At 54.2% G+C, this 22,198-nt stretch overlaps 1 protein-coding gene across 17 annotated transcripts in view; it reads right to left on the bottom strand.

Moving 5' to 3' along the window:
- Positions 1–22,198, bottom strand: part of ATP2B2 (ATPase plasma membrane Ca2+ transporting 2) — a 390,019-nt gene that overhangs the window by 176,729 nt on the left and 191,092 nt on the right. The window contains exon 1 of one of the 17 annotated variants that reach the window (XM_032149717.3): positions 9,679–9,930. The exons of 14 other annotated variants lie outside the window; for them this stretch is intronic. The gene's annotated coding sequence lies outside the window, so the exon portion shown is untranslated. Of the gene's footprint in view, positions 1–9,678; positions 9,931–22,198 lie in introns of those variants that run through there. 2 more of the 17 variants (XM_032149706.3, XM_032149714.3) reach the window with 2 other exon arrangements.

Raw genomic sequence — 22,198 nt, forward strand, 5'->3', positions numbered from 1 at the left:
CCATCTGGCCCCAAAAGGCTTGTTTCAAAGATGGGAAACGGATGCTCACAAACAGATTGTGACTTGTCCAAGGTCACTTGAAGTGCTTGTCATGGCTGGCTGCACCCAGGTCTTTGTCCTCCCCCCAGCTCCAAGGCCACTTTGTGGCCTTGGCCTGTCTGGTGGCTGGACCAGCTGGCCAGCCACGGCTTTTGCTGTCTCCAGGAGGGAATTTTGCTGTGTCAACTCTGCAGAAGCCACTTGGAGGCCAGGAGAGTGCTGGCTGGTAGGCTTGCAGGATGGTTGGCAAGCTCTGCTGACCTTGGGCAGCTGTGGGCCGGCTGGGCATTCCAGTTTGGCCCCTTCCACTGTTTGTAGTGGACAGGCAGAAAATTGAGGGAAGACGGAAACCACTTCTAATGAGGGCCCTAATTACCCTGTGGATCCCTGAAGCACTGGTGATGCATCTGGTGGTGGCTTCTTCTAGAAACCCACCCTCCCATGGCAAGAACTCCTTTCTGCATAAGAGACAGAGTCCCGAACCAACATGGGCAAAGAGGCAGCATTGGGCTGGTGCCTGGACACTGGGCTGTGGTTCCAGTCTGCTGGGAGCCGGCTGTGTGACCCTGGGCAAACCAGCATGCATCTTGGGCCTTGGTTTTCTCAGCTATAAAGCAAGTGCAGCCTCAATTGCTATTATTTTATTGAGCCTAGTGTTTATTTTAGCTATCATTTATTGAACTAGAAGAGACTCATTAAAGTTCATCAAATAATAATTGCTTACACTTCTGCCAAGGGCTGTCCTAAGCACTTTAATTTTACTTAATCCTCACAACAATCCTATGAATTGGACACGTTTGTTATCCCCATTTTACAGATGGTGGGACTAAGGCACAGAGAAGTTAAGAAACTTGTGCTGGGTCACACAGCATGGAAATGGTGGAGCAGGAATTGGAATCCCAGAGTCTATGCTTTAAATTCCTCCTTGTATTATGGTCTTTGTTGTTTGTTTTGCATGGCCATTTATTAAGCACCTACTGCACATGGGGGCTCTGCTGGTCATGTGATACACACATAAGTTTGCCGACTTCTCACAACTGCTCTGGCAAGCAGGTGTTCTTTTGCTGATTGTTTCAGAGTGGACACAAAGGCCCCGGTGAGGGACCCACCGCAACTGAGCTGGGGAGGCAGGTGGCAATCCTGGCTTCTTCCCACCAGCCTGGTGGCCCTGTTCTAAGCCCCTTATAAAACTGATCTTATTTATCATATTTTCTTGACTCTAAACTGTATCACTACTTTATGTATATTTAAGAAATAAAAGGCATGGCTGGTTCCACTGTGGCATACCACCAGTTGTCAGGCAAAACCTGGCTTCAGAGACGTCAAAATGTGCATCTTGGAATACACACAGTTCAGTCTCCGACACAACAACCTGATGAGGCCGGCAGTGTTGTCATCTCCATTTGACAGTGGAGGGAACGGAGGCTTGGAGATTAAGGACATGCAGCTGGTCAGCGGCCAGGCATCAGATTTGATCCCAAGTAGCCTGGGCCCAGACGTTGTCCTCAACTACTGTGCTACATCAATGCTAAGTCAGGCCCACGTAGGATGGCGTGCCCTGCCCATGGGCACAGATTAAAAAACTTCAGAAGGATCAGTGAGCTGCAGGCCAGCACCCTCTGCTCCGGATGAGCCTGTGGGCCTCACTCGGCATGGATGCCTCAGGCATGCAGGAGGCACCCCAAATGACTGCACAGCATCCCCCGCCCTCCACTGCCTCCACAGCTCCCTCGGGCCTGCAAGGCAGGTGTTTGACAGAGCTGGGTTAGAATGAGTTCATCCAGATGACGCCCCCCATGGCTCCCACAAAATGGTCCCGGGGCAGCCAGACACAGCCCAGTAGAGTAGCCCAGCCAGCACGGAAAAGGCACCACTTTATAGGAAACTGCCTTCAGAGGCGGCACAGAAGCTTGCAGAGACCTGCTTCCTTCCTTCAAAGCTACATGGTGCTTGGCCCCCAAATGGTGTCATCCATTCACTGCTTCTCCCGTAGGCTCCACTAACCCCATATGCTCCACTATGGCATGACTGCTCCCAATTTTCCCAAAAATCAAATCCACCCTCCTTGGACTAGGATGTGTCCCTTCTGGGGACATCTTTAAGATGCCCAGAAGCAGGGCGGAAGCTCAACATATTTCGAATGCCTGGCATGATGAGGGTTCCATTTGAGATATTACCTACCCATCATCTCATGGCACAATCTTATGAGGCAGGTTTTTCCCACTTCACTTTGCATATCAGGATGCCAAGCTGAGAGAAGCAAAGCTACCTGCCCAAGGTCACACAGTAGTAAACACTGGCATTAGGATTTATACTCAAACCTTTCTGATGCCACAAAGGAGGCCACTTTCCATCAATTTCTGGCGAGGCCCTGAGCCAAGTGCTTCCTTCGCGTTACTTCACCAAATCCTCATACAACAAATAATAGCATCATCATAATACTACCACTACCCCATCTTACAGGCAAGAAAACATCCTCTGAGCCTCTACCTGGACCACACACCTGGGCCAAGCACTGTACTTGGATCCCGTTTGCCTCACATGACAACCGGGAAGATGGGTGCTCATCTAACCCTTGGTTTATGGAGGAGCAAACTGAGGCGAAGTCACTGGTTCAACCACACACAACTGAATGCACATGACTGAATAAGCAATTCCCTTCCCACACATTACATGGAAAAAAAAAAAGCATTTGTAAAGTGCTTACGGACACATTTTAGTGATTAGTACTATTATGATGAACATTTCGGTACTTGGTAATTACCCCATAAAGTCAGTGCTGCTGCCCCTATTCTCCGGGAGAGCACAATGACGTTCACAGAGTCAGTGGCAAAGATAATGAACTGTGGCTCTCAATCCTCTGCCGCATGTTGGTCTCATGGGGCCACGGCTGGGCCCCTTCACACCTTGAAGCTCCCCTGCCTGTCTCCAGCCTCTCTCTGGGGCCCAAGAGCCCCTGCAGACCTGGGGTCTTCATAGGGCTGGCTGGAATTCCTGCCCCATGGGTTCCTAGCTGTGGGCCCTAAGGGGTCTCTGGGCATCCCCCAGCCAGCTACAGAAAGGTGGAAAGGTGAAGGAGCACCAGGGACCTGGGCTCAAATCCCAGATCTACCCCTCACTTGTTGTGTGACTTGGGCACATTCTTTTTTTTTTTTTTTTTTTTTTTTTTTGAGATAGAGTCTCGCTCTGTCGCCCAGGCTAGAGTGCAATGGTTCCATCTCAGCTCACTGCAACCTCCATCTCCCAGGCTCAAACAATTCTCCTGCCTCAGCCTCCTGCGTAGCTGGGATTACAGGCATGCACCACCAGGCCCGGCTAATTTTTTTTTGTATTTTTAGTAGAAACGGGGTTTTGCCATGTTGGCCAGGCTGGTCTCGAACTCCCGACCTCAGGTGATTCACCAGTCTTGGCCTCCCAAAGTGCTTGGATTACAGGCGTGAGCCACTGCGCCCGGCCTGACTTGGGCACATTCTTAATGTCTCTGGGCCCTGGTTTCTGTAATCTGGAAAATGGGTGATAGTGAGGAAGAGATAAGACTGTGTGCAGGTCTTATGAGCAATAAACACCTCATAAATCTTAGTGACTGCAGTGGGTTGAAGGGTGTCCCATCCAAAGCTCATGCCCACCTGGAACCTCAGAATGTGACCTTGTTTGGAAATAGGATCTTTGCAGATGGAATTAGCTAAGGATTTTGAGATGAAATCATCTTGGGCCTAGGTTGGACCCTAAATCCAATGACCAATGTCTTTAGAAGCAGAGGAGAGGACACCGAGAGATGCACAGGAAGGAGGTGAGGTGAAGAGGAAAGCAGAGATGGGTGTGACACAGCCATGAGGTAAGGAAGAGCAAGGGTTGCTGGCCACCGCCCGCAGCTAGGGAGACAAGGGACAGGCTCTTCCTCAGCCTCTCCAGGAAAAGCCAGCCCTGCTGGCTCCTGACTCCAGACTTCTGGCCTCCAGAAGTGGGAGACAATACACGTCTGTTGTTTGAAGCCACCTAGCCTGTGGTCATTTGTTATGGCAGCCACAGAAAACAAACGCAACGGGCTGTCCCTGCAGTTGCTCTCCTCGCTACTTCCTGAGACTCACAGTGTTTCTGACCCTTCACCCCAAGGGGCAGCGGGCAGGAGAAGCTGCCCTCACCAAGGACACTGGGGGGCAGGATCACTGACCCCTCTCACAAGGGGAGAGCTTGGGACCAGAGGGCTGACACAGCTTTTCCAAGGTCACTCGCCAGTGATGAGCCAGCCTGGGACCCAGCTCTCCTGACCCTCAGACCAACGCACTCTCCCCCATACCCAGGGACCTCTGTTGCTTTAGGAACCTGAGCGGTGGCCCCTGCTCGGGCCTGGTCACCTTGCCCTCCTGGTCCTGCCAGCCGTGGTCCCTGGCCACATATTTGGAACTCTCTGACCCTGCAGAGATTTCCTGGACTGTGAATGATACTTCTAAGGCTTTTACCATCACTCCCCCTTCCCCCTGCCTCCCGCCGCCTCCATCCAGGCTGTCAAGTGAAGACCGGGGTGAAGCCCAAGCCATACTGCCCAGCAGGAGGTCCCAGGAGTTTTCCACAGCATAATCTATTTTATAACAGTTTTTTTTTTTTTGAGACAGGGTCTTGCTCTGTCACCCAGGCTGGAGTGCAGTGGCACAATCACGGCTCACTGCAGCCTTGACGTCCCAGACTCAAGCAATCCTCCCACTCAGCCTCCTGCATTGCTGGGACAGCAGGGGTATGCCACCACGCCCTGCTAATTTTTAAATTTTTTGTAGAGATGGGATCTCGCTATGTTGCCCAGGCTGATATTAAACTCCTGGGCTCAAGATATCCTCCTACCTCTGCCTTCTAAAGTGCTGGGGTTACAGGCGTAACCCAGCCTCACCCATTCTTTATTGTAGTTATACAGCAGGCCTCTGAAATGGGCAGCCTGGGTAACATACTCCCATTTTACAGATCAAAAAGTCAAAGCTTGAAGAGGCAAAGAGACTAACTCAAGGGCACTCAGCTCCTAAGAGGAAGAGATAGATCTTGAACTCACACCCTCTGATTCTCAATCCAGATGGATTCTCAATCTCAACAGCTTCCATTCACTGTGCCACAAATAGAGTTCACACCCTGAACTCAGCACTTCATGTCCATAGCTTCTCCCATGTGCCCCTCACATTAGCCTGCAAAGTGGATACTATCATTATCCCATTTTACAGATGGGGGAACTGTGGCTCCACCCCATTGCTTTGAACAGCAGAGCCTCAGCTTGGTATATCTTTTCAGTATACTACCAACTCTTAATGAGGGGTAAAGCCAGATACCAATTGTCTATGTCCAAGGGACTTTCTCCCTAAACATGTCCTTGTTTGAGGCTCCCACTGGGAGAGAGAAATGAATTTCTGCAGGTTCAAGCTTCTGGTCTTGGAAAGGGGCGGAGAGGCGTGGGTGCCCAGATTCCAGGCAGGAGCAGCAATGTGTGCAGGAGGCACCAGACAGCTGGGTGGCGGCACCTTGGGAGCTGGCGGGGTCTGAGAGGAGTCACGTCCTGCACCTCAGGGTCTCCCAGGCCCCCAGCCCTGACCTTGCACCTACTGTGTGTGAATCACTTCCTTCACACACATGATTTGAGATCTTCCCAATAGCCCTGCTTTAAGTCTGTAAGACTGAAGTTTAGAGAGGAGAAGCCATTTGCTCCAAGGCCATATGACTGGGAGAGGCATCATCAGGATTCGAACCCAAGGCCTGGTGAGTGCCCTTGGAGCATGGCTCCCAGCTGCCTGCTGAGAAGATGGCCTTGTCTTGGATTTGAGGGCTGATCGGTCCTCAGGAGGGCCTGATTCAGCTGTGCAGGGTGAAGCCAGGGGCTAGGGGTTGGTAGGGGACTGGTGGGGAGAGGACATGAGTTTCAGTCTCATTCAGTCACCCACTAGCCTGGAGACCTCAGTTTCCCCAGATGTGACAGGCACAAGGGGAACAGCACAGTGTCTAGGCCACCCCCAGCTCTGAGAGCCTATGTACTCCACCAAGCCCATTCTTAAGCACCTCAGCTCTCCGGGGTGCAGAGTGAAATGAGTGAAAACCCAGGGGTACCTGTGGAAATGTAGCCCCTGGGACCTCCCGATTCATCAAGGTGGGGCCCAGAAATCTGCCCCATCAGGTGATCTTTAGGTTAATTAATGCGTTAATGGGTTTCCTGACCCATACCTGTGGCTGGACAGGGGGAAGGCAGAAGAGGGCAGTGGGACAGCAGGGGGAGGGGCCGGTGTTTCAGGCTCTGCACATAGCGTAAGCCACAGGCAGCTTTTCTGACCTCCAGTCTGCAAACTAGAGATTTCTTTCCTTTTTTCCTTTTCTGATCTCGGAGTTGGCCAATTGCAGCAGCAAGGTGCTCACCTGCTCTGGCTCCTGATCCTGATGCCAGTCACACCTTTGTGCACAGCCCTCTACAGTGTCCAGGGCTCTCAGGCAGCTGTGGGATAACACAGGGCAGAGATAGGCCTGCCTGGCCACAGATGAGAAGATTGAGGGCAGAGAGATGAAGTGACTTGGCCAAGATCACACAGCTGGTCAGGAGCGGGGCTGGGCCCAGGGCTCTCATACTTTTGACCTAGAGTCAAATACCTGGGGAAAACCAGGGGCCCACACAGGCCCCTGCTGCTTCTTGTCTGGGGCCTGAGAGCACCTGCAAGAAGCCTAGCTCTCTACAGAACACCGTGCAACCTTGGACAAGTCCCTGTCCCTGGCTGGGCCTCAGTTTCCTTTTTATAAACAGTCCCAGCTAGGTGGCCTCAGAAGGCATCTGTCTGCTTTGGCTTTCCAGGCATCAGCAAATCCATAGGGTAAAGGGATGGCACAGCGGTCCGGCTGCCTAGGCCAGAGCCACGCCCGCCTGGGGAAGGCTCCTCTGCCTTCATCCATAGGAGATCCTCTTCAGTCTTTCTCGGAATCTTGCCACAAAATTCTAAGTTCTTGAGCTATAGGTTCCCAAAATGTTGGTATCCCAACTTGAACTGGCCTCACGCCGAAGGGTCAAAGAGGGTAGTTGGGCACCTGGTGGCCTGCCTTCTAACTCCCCTCTGCCACATTCCAGCTGTGTGACCTTGGGTGACACAGCTTCACCTCTCTAGATACAGCGTCCTCATCTGGGACGTGGGGATAACAGGGTTGTGGGCGTCCTCACTGAGATGATATGTGCAAAGCAGTTAGCTGGGTGAATGCTAGCTGGATTACTACTATTTACTTGGGTCCCCTGACCCATACCTGCACCCGAGCTGGGGGAAGGCAGAGGAGGGCAGCGGGACAGCAGAGGAGGGTGCCAGCATTTCAGGCTCTGCATACAACGTAAGCCACAGCAGCTTCTCTGACCTTCAGTCTGGAGGGGACTTTGGAGTCTGCTGAAGGTGTTCCAGGCCCCAGCTCTCAGAGACCCCACAGCAGTGGGCTGGTTTCCTGGTGCCAGGGAGAGGGCTGGCTGGGCTAGTCTGGGCTCCTGGTGCTCTGGGCCACGGGCAGCAGCTGCGTCCCTGGCCGCCTCTGTCTCCTTTCCAACTTTGGGCAGCCTTCTCTGAAGAACATCGATAACCCAAGATGGCCTTGCTGAGTCTAATCACAGCTCCCTGAGAATATGGGCTGGCCCTCCCCCAATGCCTGGGTGAGGCTGTGGTGGGCACTTAGGATCCAATATCCCTCTGTCCTCATCGGAAGTCCCTTAAAGGGCAAGCTCTCCCTAGCACCCACAGAGCCACCTTGCCTCCTGGAAGCTGAGGGGGCAGGTGTGTGCACGCAGCATCCGCAGAGGTGCTGCATCTGTGTGCCTGCGGTCGTCTTCTTAAGTGTGCAACTGACATTCACCTGTGGGCACATTCCAGCATGCCATGTGCCTGCCAATACATGGGCAGGCACGCAGATGGCATTCAGAGCCCCACATGTGTGTGCCTGTTGTTTTCACACCTGAGCCAGCCCTCACGTGGGTACACACATTTCTGGCTGTTGCAGGGCACTGTGTGCAGCCTACTGCTTTCCTGTGTTAGTGCTATACACATGTGTGGGCAAGCTGCATGCACAGGTGTGTGTGTGTGTGTACTGCATTCGTGTGTGTGCTGTGTTTTGCACGTGAGCATGTGGTGTTCAGGAACGTGGGTTGTATTTACAGGTGCTGGGGTGTGGGCATGGGCATTCCATATGTGTGTATATGATTTGGACACATATGACGCACTACTTATGGGTACTATATTTGTATCTGTGCATATGTGTGAATCTGTGGGCATGAATATGCCCTGATATGAATGGGACTAGGGTGTGAAGGTGGCTAAATAATGGTGGCCATCAGCATCTTTCCTGGACCCCCAACCCCCCACAGGACTCCCTAGAGCCACAGCCCCTTCTTTGCCACTGCTCCTTCAACGAAGTTAACAGGCAGAGGCCCCCGAGGCCTGCGCTCCAATCCCCCTCCTACTGCACACGTCAAAGGAGAATTTCTCCGGATGGCGCCCGCTGCTCCTGGAAATACCCCAAACGTCAGCTCTGCCTCCTCCCAGCGATTCGGAGAGCAATGCAGGAGAGGAGGGAGCCCCTTCCACGCTGGGCTCAGGGCATGCAGCGTCACACTAAGACCCTCTGCCGGCTGGTCGGGTTGCCTGCTCACTTACCCTTCTGAAGGTCGAGCCAGGCTGGGCCTCTGCATGGAGGGCCCGAGACCCCCAGGGCCCTCGCCTCATTGGGGCAGGCCAGTCCACAGCACCCCCCCCAACCCCCAACCCCCAACCTGGGTGAGCAGAGGACAGCCGTGGTGTGGAATGGCTACTTAGCTAGAAAAGGGTTGCTGCCAGCAGCAACCCACCCTCAGGGAGTCCTGAGGCCCCCAGCTGCATTTTCCCATCCTGACCCTGCAGGGGGCAGGGAGGAGCCTCAGGTGCCCTATCTGTCAGCTGGAGACCACTGAGGCTGGCCTAGGAAGTGGGCTTCCGGGCAGAGGGTGCCGACTCCACCACCCAGCATGACTGCTGCAAAATGGCCTGGCCACCCGTTCCTGCCACCCTCCTGGCCATGGAGGGGACCCAGGGACACGTCCCTGCCACCACATGACCCGGCTGGCCTGACCCAATGGGTCCCGGCACACAGCTGCCCATCCCACCAAAGGGACGCTTCGCAGGGGCCTCCCCCCGCCTCTTTCCTGGGACTCTGACCAGGGTGGGCAAGGAGCACCCTCCAGTCCTCTTGGTCTCCCTGGGACCGGCTCAGAGAGAAGAGAACCTTGTCCCCCGCCACCAGGCCACCAGCTTGCTGGCCCTTGCATAACATCCTTAGGGGGCATTTGCAGTCCAGAGGCTGCCGGAATCTACCTGAGACCCTGGGCATCCGCTTGTCCGAGGCCCCCCTGTCCTAGTCCCCAGCATCCAGCCGTCCCCCACAACACGCGGACCCTCACACTAGTGTCTCCCTCAGCGGCGGCTCCCAGTGCAGCCTCGGCTGCTCTCAGATAAACAAGCCCTGCTCCCACCCCCCCCTCCACGCTGCCACCGCCACCACCATCAGCACTGAGAAAAATCAAATGAAATGAAACAAAATAAAATGGGTGAGGGAGGAAGGGGAGAGTGGAATGGGGCGCTTTTTATTTTTTATTTTCTCATGCTGGGGGATGCCGCTACTTACTTGGCTATGAAAATCACCACCAATCCTGCACGGTTTCCCGGCGGGCAGCCCCGTAATCGCGGTGCGGCAGCTGGTGCCGCGGCTGAGCCCAGCCAGCGTGCCCGGGCCCCTCTGCAGACTGTACCATCCTGCCCGAGCGGGTGGGGGGCGGGGGGCGGAGGCGCCGGCGCCGGTTCTAGGAGAGCATCTCGCCGGCAAAATGCAATCTCGGGGGAGGCAGAGGCCGCCCCTGCCGCTGCCGGAGGCTGGGGGATGGGGGCGGGAGGAGGGAGGGAGGGACACAGGGAGGGCCGGTTCTGGAGGGGGCACGGGGGAGGAGAGTGGGGGGCGGGGGGGGTGTGGACCGAACCACCACGGTGTTGTTTGCGGTTTTAATTCCTCCCGTGGGATCATGAGGAACCAAAGCTGGCAGAGTCCCAGGAATATGCCCGCTCCCCAGAAGCAGGAGGGAATGTCAAGGGCACGGAGAGGGTAGGGCTGGGCTGTGCTGGACGGAAGGGGGTCCTGAGAGTGGTGGTGGGGGCAACGGGAGCAGAGAGGGGAGGATTTTGCTCAAATGGCCCCAAGTCGTCCCTTGCTTTCTGGGAGACTTATTTGGTTGGTCAGGGGCTCTGGTCCCCCTCTTTGTAGTCAAGGCACCCCCAGACCTGGGGGGCAAAGGGGCAAAGGTCGCAAGTGGGGAGAAGTCGACTCAACACAGTTTAAACACACCTGTGGTTGCAGGGCCAGTGGAGCAGAGCCCGCAGCAGCTCTCTGCTGCCCTGAAGCGCTACCCCTGCGACCCGCCCTGCCTGTGTGCGACCCCACGTGCCCTCGGGGGGTGTGGTGGTGGGGGCTGGCTTGGCAGAAGGGCCTGCCTCAAGGGGCCTTTTCTCTGCCAGGTGCCCACCAGCAGGGGTGTCTGCATGTCTGTACACCCACCTAATCTTCAGGACATCTATGATGAGTTGCAGGCTGACTGTGGGCTGACTGACACTTCCAGGGAAACTCAGGGACCCCTGGTGAGGAGTCCGGTAGGGTTGGAAGCCCCTAGCCAGCTGCTCACCTCTTCCTGCCTAATCTCTGTCAGACTTTCTGCTCTTTTAACTCCAGATGGGTGGGAGGAGAGCCCTAAGAGCAAGGTTAGGAGGTCACCGGGGGCGAGGGGCTTCTCTAGAATTCTGAAGCCTTGGCCTCCACTGCCCTGCCCCCTCCAGGAGGGGTACCACGCTTGGAGGGAGGGCACTGAAGGTGGAAGGACCTTCAGGACCAGTGTCTCAGGGCACCTGTCAGGGTGGAGGGGTGCATTGGGGGACAGGGGCAGGGCTGGAGGCAGCCCCGGGAGGCAGTTCCAGGCAGAAGCCGCCTCTTTCCCCTGCCCCCACCTCCTGCCCACCTCTGAGCTGCCCGCCTGAGCGTCCCAAGCTGCCGCTCCATCCCTGGGCTGGCACAGAATATCAATTTGTCTCGTTAAGCTGAAAGTCTGCACTGCACCAAAATCAGAACCCGGCCGTGCAGAGGGGCCGCGGGAGGGAGACAGCTGGGAGCGCCTGTGGCGGGTCTCCCACCAGTAGGCCATGCTGAGACCTCCTTGCTCCTCACCCCCTAGCCCCATGGAAGGATACCCACCTGCCCCTTAGCCCACAGGGTGGCCTCAACACAGGGAGGATGCTGAGAAGCTACGAATGTCAAGGGCTGGGTGGTCATTCAAGGCCCTGGCCTCCACTGGGGCAAGGGTGTGACTCAGAGGTCAGACAAGGCTCCCTGCTGGGGCTCTGACAGAGCAGCCCAGGACACCCCTCAGGGAGGCTCTCGACCTCACACCAACAGCCCAAGATCGGGAGCTTCCAAAGCAGCCTCATCTCTGCTTCATCTTGCGGGTGCAGATGGGAACTCTACCCCTCTTAGGGGTGTAGTTGGGGGGATTCCACTGGCCACCCCTCTGGGTGGTCTTCTAAGTCAGCAGTCCCTAGTCAGCTGCACCCCAGGAACCAGGGCCAAGCATCTGCCCTTCCCCAAAGCCCACAGGCTCTCCATTCCCCAAAACAGGCCCATGTAAAGGTGTTCCGAGATGTTGGAGTGAGGGTGGGCAAAGACGGGCAGAGGGGGAAAGGCCCATTGCACCTCCCATCTGTTGCCAGCCTACATGTCTGTGCCAGGAATCCTACCATTATTACTTCAACATCTTTGGCGGCAAACCGCTTTCCCTGGTTACAAAATAGCCCGAGAAGCAGCCTGTTATGAGCCACATATTTCAGCAATCACACTGCCTTCTGTGTCCAGCACACTTTACAGTTTGTAAAGGCCACCTACAAAACAGTAAATCGTTTGATCTTCCCAACTACCTCTGGGGTTGCTGCCGTGAGCACCCAGGGTACAGATGGGGAAGCTCTGTGTAGTTCAGGGGGATGTGGTGGCCAGGGCAAGGTGGCACAGCCAGTAAGGAGTGGACCAAACTTGTGACGGAGGCCTCTGGACTCCAAGCCCAGGGCTCCCTGCATGCAAAGACCATCATGAGTGTGGGCTCACTGGGAGCCCTGACACTCGTCCACTCCCAAGTCCTGAGTCTTGCCTGCCCAGTGGTCCCTGTCTGGGATGGGATGGGCCCTCACCAACGTACACTAGCAGCCAAACTCTCAGGCAGTTGTGGATTTTGGTTTTCAGACCCTAAGACTAGAACTGCCACCTGGCCAAGTCCCCATCTCCTTGACATTCCAGGTCCCATATCCTTCAGTGCCTGCATCCACCCCCCAGTGACTGGATGCCCCCATCTCCTGAGGCAGTGCAAATATTGAACAGCACAGTTTGAAGGTTTTTCCTTGTGGGTATACTCCAGTTCTAGGCCCACTCCTACTCATTCTTCAAAGTCCAACTCAAATTCTGCTTCCCCAGACAGTCCTTCCTGATTCCACCAACTGAGTTGGTTCATGCCTCTGTTCTACCTCTGACCACACTGTATCGTGATGGTCTACACGTCTGTCTCCCTCGTTGGGCTGTGACCACATCAGACATGACTCCAGCATCCCAGGTCTCAGGTCCCAGCATGTGTTAGGTGGCGCAGTAAAGGCTTGAACGAGTCTGTTGGACCCTTGAGAACTCCTATCCAATTCTCCCATTTTACAGTTCAGCAAACCGAAGCCTCAAGAAAAAGATTAGTGTTGCCTAAGGTCATTCTTGAGGGTGGAATCTGGCTACAGACATCCGTCCCCTGCCCCATCCCCTTTGCCTTCTCTTCCTGCAGCAGATACACCTGGGTCATCTGGCCTGTCCTTCCAGGATGTGTTGGGGGGCAGGGGGTATTGGACAGGCAGAGGTGTTGTGAAATTAGACAAACAATGGCACTAGTGTTGCAACTCCAGGAAGGTTGGAAATGACAGGTCAGGGTCAGCCACAGGGAAGAGGGAGAAAGAGGCAGGAGGCCAGCTGGGAGGATTACTGATAACTTCTGCCTCCAGCATGATTTGGCTTATGGTGGACACCGATTGAGAGTCAGGGTTAGGGAAAGATATGAGAAATAGGGGAGGGGGACGGAGGGAGGAGCCAGCCAATCTGATTTTTACTCTGTGTTTAGTTGGCCAGACCACAGTTTTCTTCCTTGGGGAGGGGTCCTGGAGCTGAGACACAGGGTGAGTGAAGAGGGTCAGTCTGTCTAGGAATGGGGACACGGAGCTTGGCCCAGGCTGCTGGAGGCTCTCTACACGAGGGCAATAGAGGAGGTAGGTCCAGGCAGGTCTGAGGGGAGAGGACTGAATGTAATTAGAGGCCAGCTGTGTCTTCAGCATGAGATGTGGGCTCTCTGTTGTCTCTCCTCTTTCTGGGAAGCATGGATGAGGGCTACAGCCCTGCCCTTGCCTTGCCTGACTCGGGGTCTGCAGACACCTGGGTAGGAGTCCTGGGGCAGCTCTCAGGTCGCTGCTGCCACAAAGAGCTGTCAGCTGGGTTCCTCGGGGGATGAGAAGGTATTTCCAAAGGTCTCTCACATTCCTGTCTCCTCTGACTCCCACAGATCACCCTCAAAGAGCCCGGGCTTCTTCCCATTTTAAAGAAAAGAAAATTGAGAGACCTGGAGACCACAGGGCCTTACTTAAAAGTTACAGAGCCAGTGAGGACCAATCCAAGATTGAGGGTCCCACTCAAACCCTAGGCCCTTCTCTCTACACCTGCCTAAAGTTACCCAAGTTTGAAGCACACAACTCAGGATCTCTAGCCCCAGACCTTGAGGGGCCATGGACTCTGGGTCCAGGGGACCACATGGGCTGGCTTGCCCGAAATCTCCTCTCCAGTCACACGGAAGCCTTGCACCCACTCCCCACTCCCACCAAGGCCTGAAACTCCCTCAGCCAACCAGATCTCGAGTGGAGGCTTTGTGGCCACACAGACCTGGGTCCAACTCCCGGCTCTCTCACTTACCAGATGTGTGACCTTGGGCAAATGACTCAACCTCCCTGAGTCCCAGTTTTTTTTCATCTGCAAAATGGGTATGATACCTATTTGGCGGGGTTGCAAGTTAAAGGAGAATGGCAACTGTTATTAGTGGAAGAAACAGAAGGTGAGATTCTCCAGCAGGCCCCAGGGAAAATGCTGGCGGAGAGTGGGTGCCTTCCAACTCCTCTGGCTGGTAGATAAGGGTTCCCAGATAGGATCTGCAGGGCTGGGGCTGGGCTGGTCTCTAGTCTACCGAGATTTGAACTCAGGTTGCCAATTCTCCCCTCCTCCTACTGGTCCTTGCTCCCTCAGGGAGGAGGTTGTAGGCCTGGCTTCTGGCGAGTTCTGGCCAGCCACCATTCACACTGACATCCTACCATGTGCCAGGCATTCTGTGCACACACCTCATGGGTTCCTCACAAAACCCTGGGAGGTGGATCCTATTTTTATTCCCATTTTACAGATGAAGGAAACTGAGGTACAGGTAAAACATTGTAGCCCAAGGTCACAGAGTGAGTAGGGGAATTGGAACTTGAAACAGGAACTGCAGGAGGCCCTGTGGTGAGCCCAGGAACCCTGTGGGAGGTGGGGTGAATCTGAGTCCTGGAACCGCTTGGGACCTAGGTTTCCCAAAGCAGTGGGCATATCTTCCCGGCCACACAACTTAGAAAACCTTAGTCCCATGAGGGTCCACCCTAGGCTCGCACCTGTGTGGGGCAGGTGAGTGGTGACGGTTGACCCTGCCTCCCCTCTGCAAGGCCAGAGGCCAAGGTCAGGGACATGAGCTCACAGTGTTATTGTGGAAACAATGAGGGATCTTTCCTCCTGGAAGAACGCAGAGCTTGGGGAAGCAGGAGCTACTCTCAGAGGACTCTCTGGGGCAGACTGCCTTTCCCAGGCACAAGGCCACGTTCTTATCTGCGCTGCCTCTCAGAGCTAATACCCCCTTGGTAATGTGGAGTCTTACATGCTGCCCACTCCCAGCCATCAATCCTGCCTCCTAACTGTCCTCCCCCCTCCTCCCCTGCCATCCCCTGGCCATTTACTAACTCCCTGCAACCTTGGGGAGCTGCCTACATTCCTCCAAACCCTTCTGTGGCTCCTTTGTGCTCTCAGCATCAAATCCAAACTCCTCACTGTGGCTCATGAGGCCTGAATAACCACTCCAGACTGCTCCCATTACCCTCAGACCCCACAGTGGGTCTTTGTTGCTCCCAAAGACACCCTTGCATTTCCATGCCTCTGCATCTTTGCATGTGCCACCCCCTCTGCCAGGGATGCCTTCCCTTTCCACTTCTCTGCCTGGAGAACTCCTACTGATCCTTCAAGACTCAGCTCCAGCAGCCTCTCCTCCATGAAGCCTTCCTTGATTTTCCCTCCATCCCCCTTTTCCCCGTGCCCCAAGAAGAGCTTGTTGCAATTAACCCTTTTATATGAATCTGTCTTGTCCATCTGGCTGGGGTATTCCCCAGGGATAGGACACTGGGTCTCATTTGCCTGAGGTATCCCTAGCACTGGGAAAAGATCCTCAATAAATATTGATTGAACTGATGGGTGCAGGTTTGTTGAATGAAAAAGCAATTCTGCTAGTAGTTTTGGATGGTGTTTGCATCTCTTTGTGGCTCTGGAAATATTTTTTGGACTCATTTAGGGGTCCTGGCTTAGGAGTTGCTATTTCCTGAGCTGTCAACGAATGGGGCTCCCTCCCCATGCCCAGCTTGGGAAGGGTAAAGGGAGATCCCAACTCCACTCAGATCCCACTGCCCAGAGATGTCCCAACTTGGACCAGGGTACTTGAGCCCAGGGCTGGACTCAAGGTGAGTTGAACACCCAGGAAGAGAGCCCCTATCCCTAAATGGCCCCTCCTAGCTACCTACAACCTGACACTCTGCCATTCGTAATTCATTTCTTTGGATCATTCAGGCAACAAATATTTATTCAGCTCTCACTGAATGTGAGGTCCTGTACTGGGGTCCCTAGCTAACATTGACGTGTGTGTGTTTTCACTCTTGCTGAAAGGCTGCCTCCCTGAAGAAAGGAGAAGAAAGGAGGAAAGGGCGCGGGTAGGGATGATGAATCCAGGAGTGTCAGAAGAGGAAAGGGAACCTGACATTGCTGAGCACCTACTGTGTGCCAGGCTCTTAACTACTACCCCAGGAGAATTTGATGTTATCAGTCTTCAACCTAGAGGTGAGGAAACGAGTCCAGAGAGGGTGTGTGGCTTGTTCAAGGGTGCACAGCTCTGTGGCACAGGATTGAGGATCCAGATATGCATTGTCTTCCCTGAAGCCTGTGATCTCTCTGTCGTCTTCCTGCTGAAGAGGGTTGGGGACCCAGCAGGGAAAGAGGATTCCTAGAGCAGAGGGGTGACGACTGAGAATGCTGTGAGCTGGCAGGCCTAACTGCTGACTCACTGGGTGGCCAACGCTGCTGGGAATATAACCAGTAAGAAGTTAGGGAATAAAATGTGGTCATCCCAGGGGCCTGCATGTCCAGCCTGAATGGCTCAGAGGCCACAGGGGCCACATCTGCTACCTCTGCTGAGGGTGTTCCTGGGGGCTAAAACACACACACACACACACACACACACACACACACACACACACTGTCTGCCCCCCCCCCAACACACACACACTGTCTGCCCCCAACAGTCTTGCTATGTGAAGAGTATCACCCTCATTTTATTGATGAAGAAACTGAGACTTAGAGAGTGGAGGTAACAAACCCGGGATGACACACCTGGAGTCAGAATGAGAGCTTAGATCCTTCCTGGAAGGCTTGCAGAAGAGCAGAGGGGCTGTGGGCTCACTCCCTGTGAGGTTTGCAGGCAGCCATGGTTCTCAGAACAACCACAGCCCTTCCCTGTCACTCCAGCCCCACCCTCTGGGACTCTGCCTCAGTCCTCCATTGCACCCACAGGCGGCAATTCCGAAGCGGTGCAAAGAGTTCGGGAGCTGGAGTCTGGTGGCCCTTGCTCAAATCCCTGCTTTACCGTGATGGCCTGTATGACTTTGGGCAAGTCTCTCAACCTCTCTGGCCTCAGGCTCCTCATTTGTAAAATGGGCACGATGCCATATGCTTCCTGCTTCTCCATCGACTTATTTATTTCACAAATACCCACTGAGCATCTCTTTCCCAGGTTCTGTGCTAGGTGCTGAGAATACAGTGGAAAGCAGAAATGCCCATGGTATCTGCTCTCAAGAGGGTTTAGAGACAGCCATGAAATGAAATGATCACACAAACCAATATGTATTTACAGAGGGGTGAGAGCATGCTCAGCAGGAGGCCCCTGGTGTCTCTGGCAAGAGCAGGAAGCCTCACAGAGGGTTTCCTCGAGGGGGTGATGACTGAGCTGGGGTCTGCAGGCTGGAGTGGGAGTTCAGTAGGTAAGAGGAGAGACGGTGTTGCTGACAAAGGGTGTGGCTTGTGCAAAGGCCCTGAGTTCTCAACGAATTAAAAGGAGGCCCGGATGGCTGGGGGAAAGTGTGGGCAAGGGACAGGAGAGGCAGTGGGGGCCCCTGTGGACCACTGTACAGATTTCTGTCCTCACCCTGGGAAGGGGGGCAGCTGAGAAGGGATTTCAGGATGGAACCTGATGATGAACACGAAGCCCTCGGGGAGGGCCCTGGGTGTAACAGCATCTGCAATGCGGCAGTGCGGCACAGTCATGTCTTGCCTTCCACGGGTCCTGTGATCCACTCAATATGCCGTGATCTGGGGTGGACTCTGAGCCCAGGACACATCAGCAAGGAGGAAAGGGGCTCTCCTTGCACAGGGCCACAGTTGGGAGGAGAAGAACAGCCAGCAGACATTCACAGAGTCGCGAATGTGCAGGGCGCTGAGGGGGCACCCTGGCACAAAGGGAGACTGAAGCCAGGGTCATGGGCAATTGAATGAAAGCTGTAGGCTCAGGACTCTCAATCTAGTGCTCCCTCCAGGGGGTGGGAAGTTCCCTTAACTGACCTTAATGGTAGCCCCGCTTGACAGAACCTGGTTTTTCCCCAACCCCCTAGGGCAGCTGGGTGGGAGGGCTGCAGAGACGGAAGAGGGGACATGCCCACAAATGATAAATGGCCCTGAGACGGGAACATGATATTACATGCCAGGTTCTGTTTGCTCTTAGAACTTTTCATGTGTCGACTCATTCAGTTCTTCCCAAAGACCTTTTAAGGTGGCTTTGGTGATCACCCTAATTTTACAGGTGGTGAAACGGAGGCACAGAGATGTCAGGCGACTTGGCCAAAGTTGTCCAGCTGGTAAATGCAGTTGGGATTTGGACTCAGGCAGCTGGCTCCTTAGTCCCTGCCTGTTCTCCACCACCCTGTGATACGTCTGGGGAACACTTGGGTCCTGCCAGGGTGTCCAGTGAGTGGTTGAGGGGAGCAGGGAAGAGGTTGGATGGAGGGCCAGAACCAAGCCTGAAGGAGGAGGACAGACAGGGACTGGCTGCCCTTAGGAGATGGTGATGCTGATGGAGTCTTGATGGGTTCCTTAGACCCACAAGGGTGTCATATCTCCCACACACTCCCCAGAGGATGCTGGGCCCAGAAAACTTCCGGGAATTCCCTTTGGGACCTGCCTTTGGGGCTGGTTTATGCGGCCTTGCAGCGCATCAGGGCTGGAGGTGCTGCTGCATTCCTCTGTCCAGCCCTAGCTTTCCATTTTACAGATAGGGATCCTGAGGCCCACAGAGCGGTCACCACCTGCCTTGAGCACACTGCAGCCAGGCCAGGGCTTGGAGGCAAGTGCTTACTCCAGGGCTGCCTGTTAGCCCCATAAAGAACCCCCCTTATGTGGGGCTACCTTGCTCAGGGCTCTTCATCAGACACAGCTCCAAAGAGCATAGGCTCTCCAAGGAGGCCTGCTACCAGCAGCCGGGACAGCCCCAGCCTAGTGGCCACTCTGCAGGCCCTCTGTGGATGAGACTTCCTGAAAGGCTGGGCCACCTCTCTCACTGCACATCCCCCTGCATGTGGCCCCAGGGGGTTGGAAGAGCACTAGATCAGGGGTTATTGGGCAGGACAGCTGCCGTGGGCCGGGAGAGTGCTGACCTTGTCCCCCCAGCCTTCCTGACCTCCCTAGGGGCTGGTTAGTAGTAACCAAATAAAAGAAGGGTATGGAAGGACCTCTGTAAACTGTAAGTAGATTCTCAGATATAAGGTGCTGTTTCTTTCTGGGGGACACAGAGCATAGAGCAGGGGCTTGGGCATCAAAGAGATGTGGGATTGAAGCCCAGCTCTGCCACCTACCATTGGGTGGCCTTGTGCTAGTCACTTGGCCACTCAGTTTCTATTAATACATCTGTAAAATGGGGCTAACAATACCTGGGAGTGTTGGGAGGCATAAATGAGTAATTCATATGTACATGGCACATAGTGGGTGCTCAGGGATGTCTAGCTTGCTTTTTCATCTCTATTCTGCAAAGGTGACAACACTTTTAATTCATAGACCATCTGATCTAAACAAAATGAGAGGGAATCTGAAGATATCATTGGTTCATTTCTTCAGTATTAAGAGGGTCATTTCCTGCTCTGCTCTCTCCCCATGGGGAGTGTCTCAATCTTCTCAGGACCTCCCCCAAGGGTGGTAACCATTTCCCCTGTGACTTGGTGGGAGCTCTCAGCTGCCAGCCCTGCAGAGGAATCCACCCATCAGCCTCTGCCTGAAAACCCAGCCCAAACTGAGGTCCCAGAACTACCCTGGCTAGAGGCCAGGTGGTATATGTCTGGGGCATAGGCTCTGAGCTCACATAGGCCTGGGCTTAAGTCTGAGCTCCACCACTCCCTGAGCTCTGTGACCTTGGACAAGTCACTTCACCCTTCTGAGACTGGTTTCTTCATCAGTAACATGGCGATGATATCTACTTTGGAGTTGTGTCCTGAGAATTAACTGAGATACTGCCTGTAAAATACTTTGCCTGTCATGTGTTACATGCACAATTAATGGTAGCTTAAAAACTACCAGTAAGCCCCTTCTCTTTTCCCTTGAAACAAGCAGGACGTAAGTATCTCCATCTTGTGTGGCATGGTGTGGCAGCAGTCTTGTTCTGGAGTTGCTTATACTGACTTGTGAGAGCCAATTGTGTTGTCAGTGATCTCATATTGGCAGCTTACAATCTGCCACGGCGGGAGCACTGACACCACAGAAATTGGCAAGCACTGGAAAGCAGGACATCCACCTCCCTGAGAGCTGGTTGTGAAACATTTACCAGCACAGCACAGAACCCCGGGCAGGCCCTCAACATGGTTACCTGGAGTTCATTACCTTCCAAGTTTCAGGACCCCTTTCTGATTTAGTTGCCTTTGACTTGTTCCTCCCTGCTGCAGGCTGCCCTGGCCCCAGCCCCTGGGCCTCCGTCGGCTCTCATCCCAGTGCTGATAACCTGCTCTTAGCCCTCCCACCATGGAGCCTACCGACATTTCCCACTCTGCCCAAAGGAGGGCAGTGCTGGACGAGGTGACCCTGGCATGGCATTGTCCTAAAAAACTGTTGGCCAGCGATCTTCTATCTTCTTCTCCTCCCTTTTTCTCTCTCATTGCTGACCCCAAAGGCACTTCCCAAACAGCCACTCCCTCTTAGCTGCCAGTACCTCAGATACCACCCTGTCGTTCTAGTTCTCATCCCATTGTCCCCATAACATCCATTGCCACTCCTCTGACCTTTCCAGGTCTAACTCTTCTTCCTTCAGCCCCAGCCAGGGGACTCATGGACTTGGAGGCAGGTGGCCCTGGCATCTGTCCTGCTTCTCTTCCTTCTCCTGGCGTGGCACTGGACAAGTTACTCAACTTCTTGGAGATTCAGTGATAAGGAAAGTGATATTTACAGGGCTCTCGCCACATGTCAGGTGCCGTGCCCACAGCCTTCCTGGCTGACTTCATTCCTTGTTTCCTCATCTGCAAAATGGAGACGATGGAAGTGTCCACCCTGTGGAATTGTGCGGTGAGCTGAAGTGACAGCTTAAATGGGCTTGCTGATTGTAAAGTGTCATGCTAATGCTGTTATTCTACTTTGAAGGGCAATGCTGGTTTAGATCTACAATTTTCAGATGTGTGTGTGTGTGTTTTTCTTAAAAAAAGCCACAGGCGTGCTATTTATAGCCAGCTCCTGTACAGGTTTTTATCATTCCTTGCCTGCTCTGCTAAAAATAACAAACGACAAAGGTCAAGTCTGCTTCTACCTATCTGAGGAGTCTACAAAGAATGAGGCTTTTGATTCACTGCCTCGGTGAAGTGAGGACTCTCCTGCCAGTGCGGTGCAGGCCACAGCCCTGGAACTCCTAACCAGGTCGACTGGGTCTACACTGAGGAGCTGAGGAAGGCTGGGGGCGGGGAGCCTGCAAGTGTCACACTGGGCAGGTGCATCTGGCTTCAGCGACCCCTTCCCCTTCCCCCAGCCTGGGGAGGGAGGTGGTGGTGGAGCACCATAGACTGAAGGGCAAATGTTCTGGGTCCTGGTCCCAGGGATGCAGTGGGGGCCATGGTTTCCCCATATTCAAAATGAGAGGGGTTGGGAAAATAGCCACTGAGAATTTTCTCTCCAGCCTAAATGCATACATGCTCCATTCTTTTTTTCTCTCCCCTTCAGCCTGCAACACTATGGACTCATTTAATGAATATCCACTGGCCCTTAATAACGACAATAGCATTGATGATACTACTCAGCCACTACTTGTGGAGTGCCGAGAACATGCCAGGCACTGGGCTAAGAAAGCCTTGAGGTGGAGTAAACTCACTGAATCCGTGCAACCCCACTGGAGAAGGAAGCTTGTCATTCCCATCTGATACATGGGGAGGTGACTGAGCCCAGAGCCTTGCACATGCACAGTCTCGCACCAGGCAGTGACAGCTCCAGGATGTAAACTGGGTGTCACGTCCTGGGCCTGTGCTTGGCTCTAGGCACCATGCTGGGCACAGCAGGTAGGAAGACAAGACACAGAGCTTGCTTTCCCTGTGGCTGAGGGAGCGATGGCTGCAGATAGGATGACCTCACGCAGTGTGGGAAATGGCAGTAGACAGACGGGGGATTGGGCAGCCTGTGCAGGTCGCAGTGAGGAGCACATTTCACCTTTGCCAGTGAGGCATTCCAGGTAGCAGGCACAGCAAGAATGAAGGTAGGG

This window comes from Hylobates moloch, unplaced genomic scaffold (genome assembly GCF_009828535.3).
Source record: "Hylobates moloch isolate HMO894 unplaced genomic scaffold, HMol_V3 SCAFFOLD_4, whole genome shotgun sequence".
In the NCBI taxonomy this organism is placed as follows: Eukaryota; Metazoa; Chordata; class Mammalia; order Primates; family Hylobatidae; genus Hylobates; species Hylobates moloch.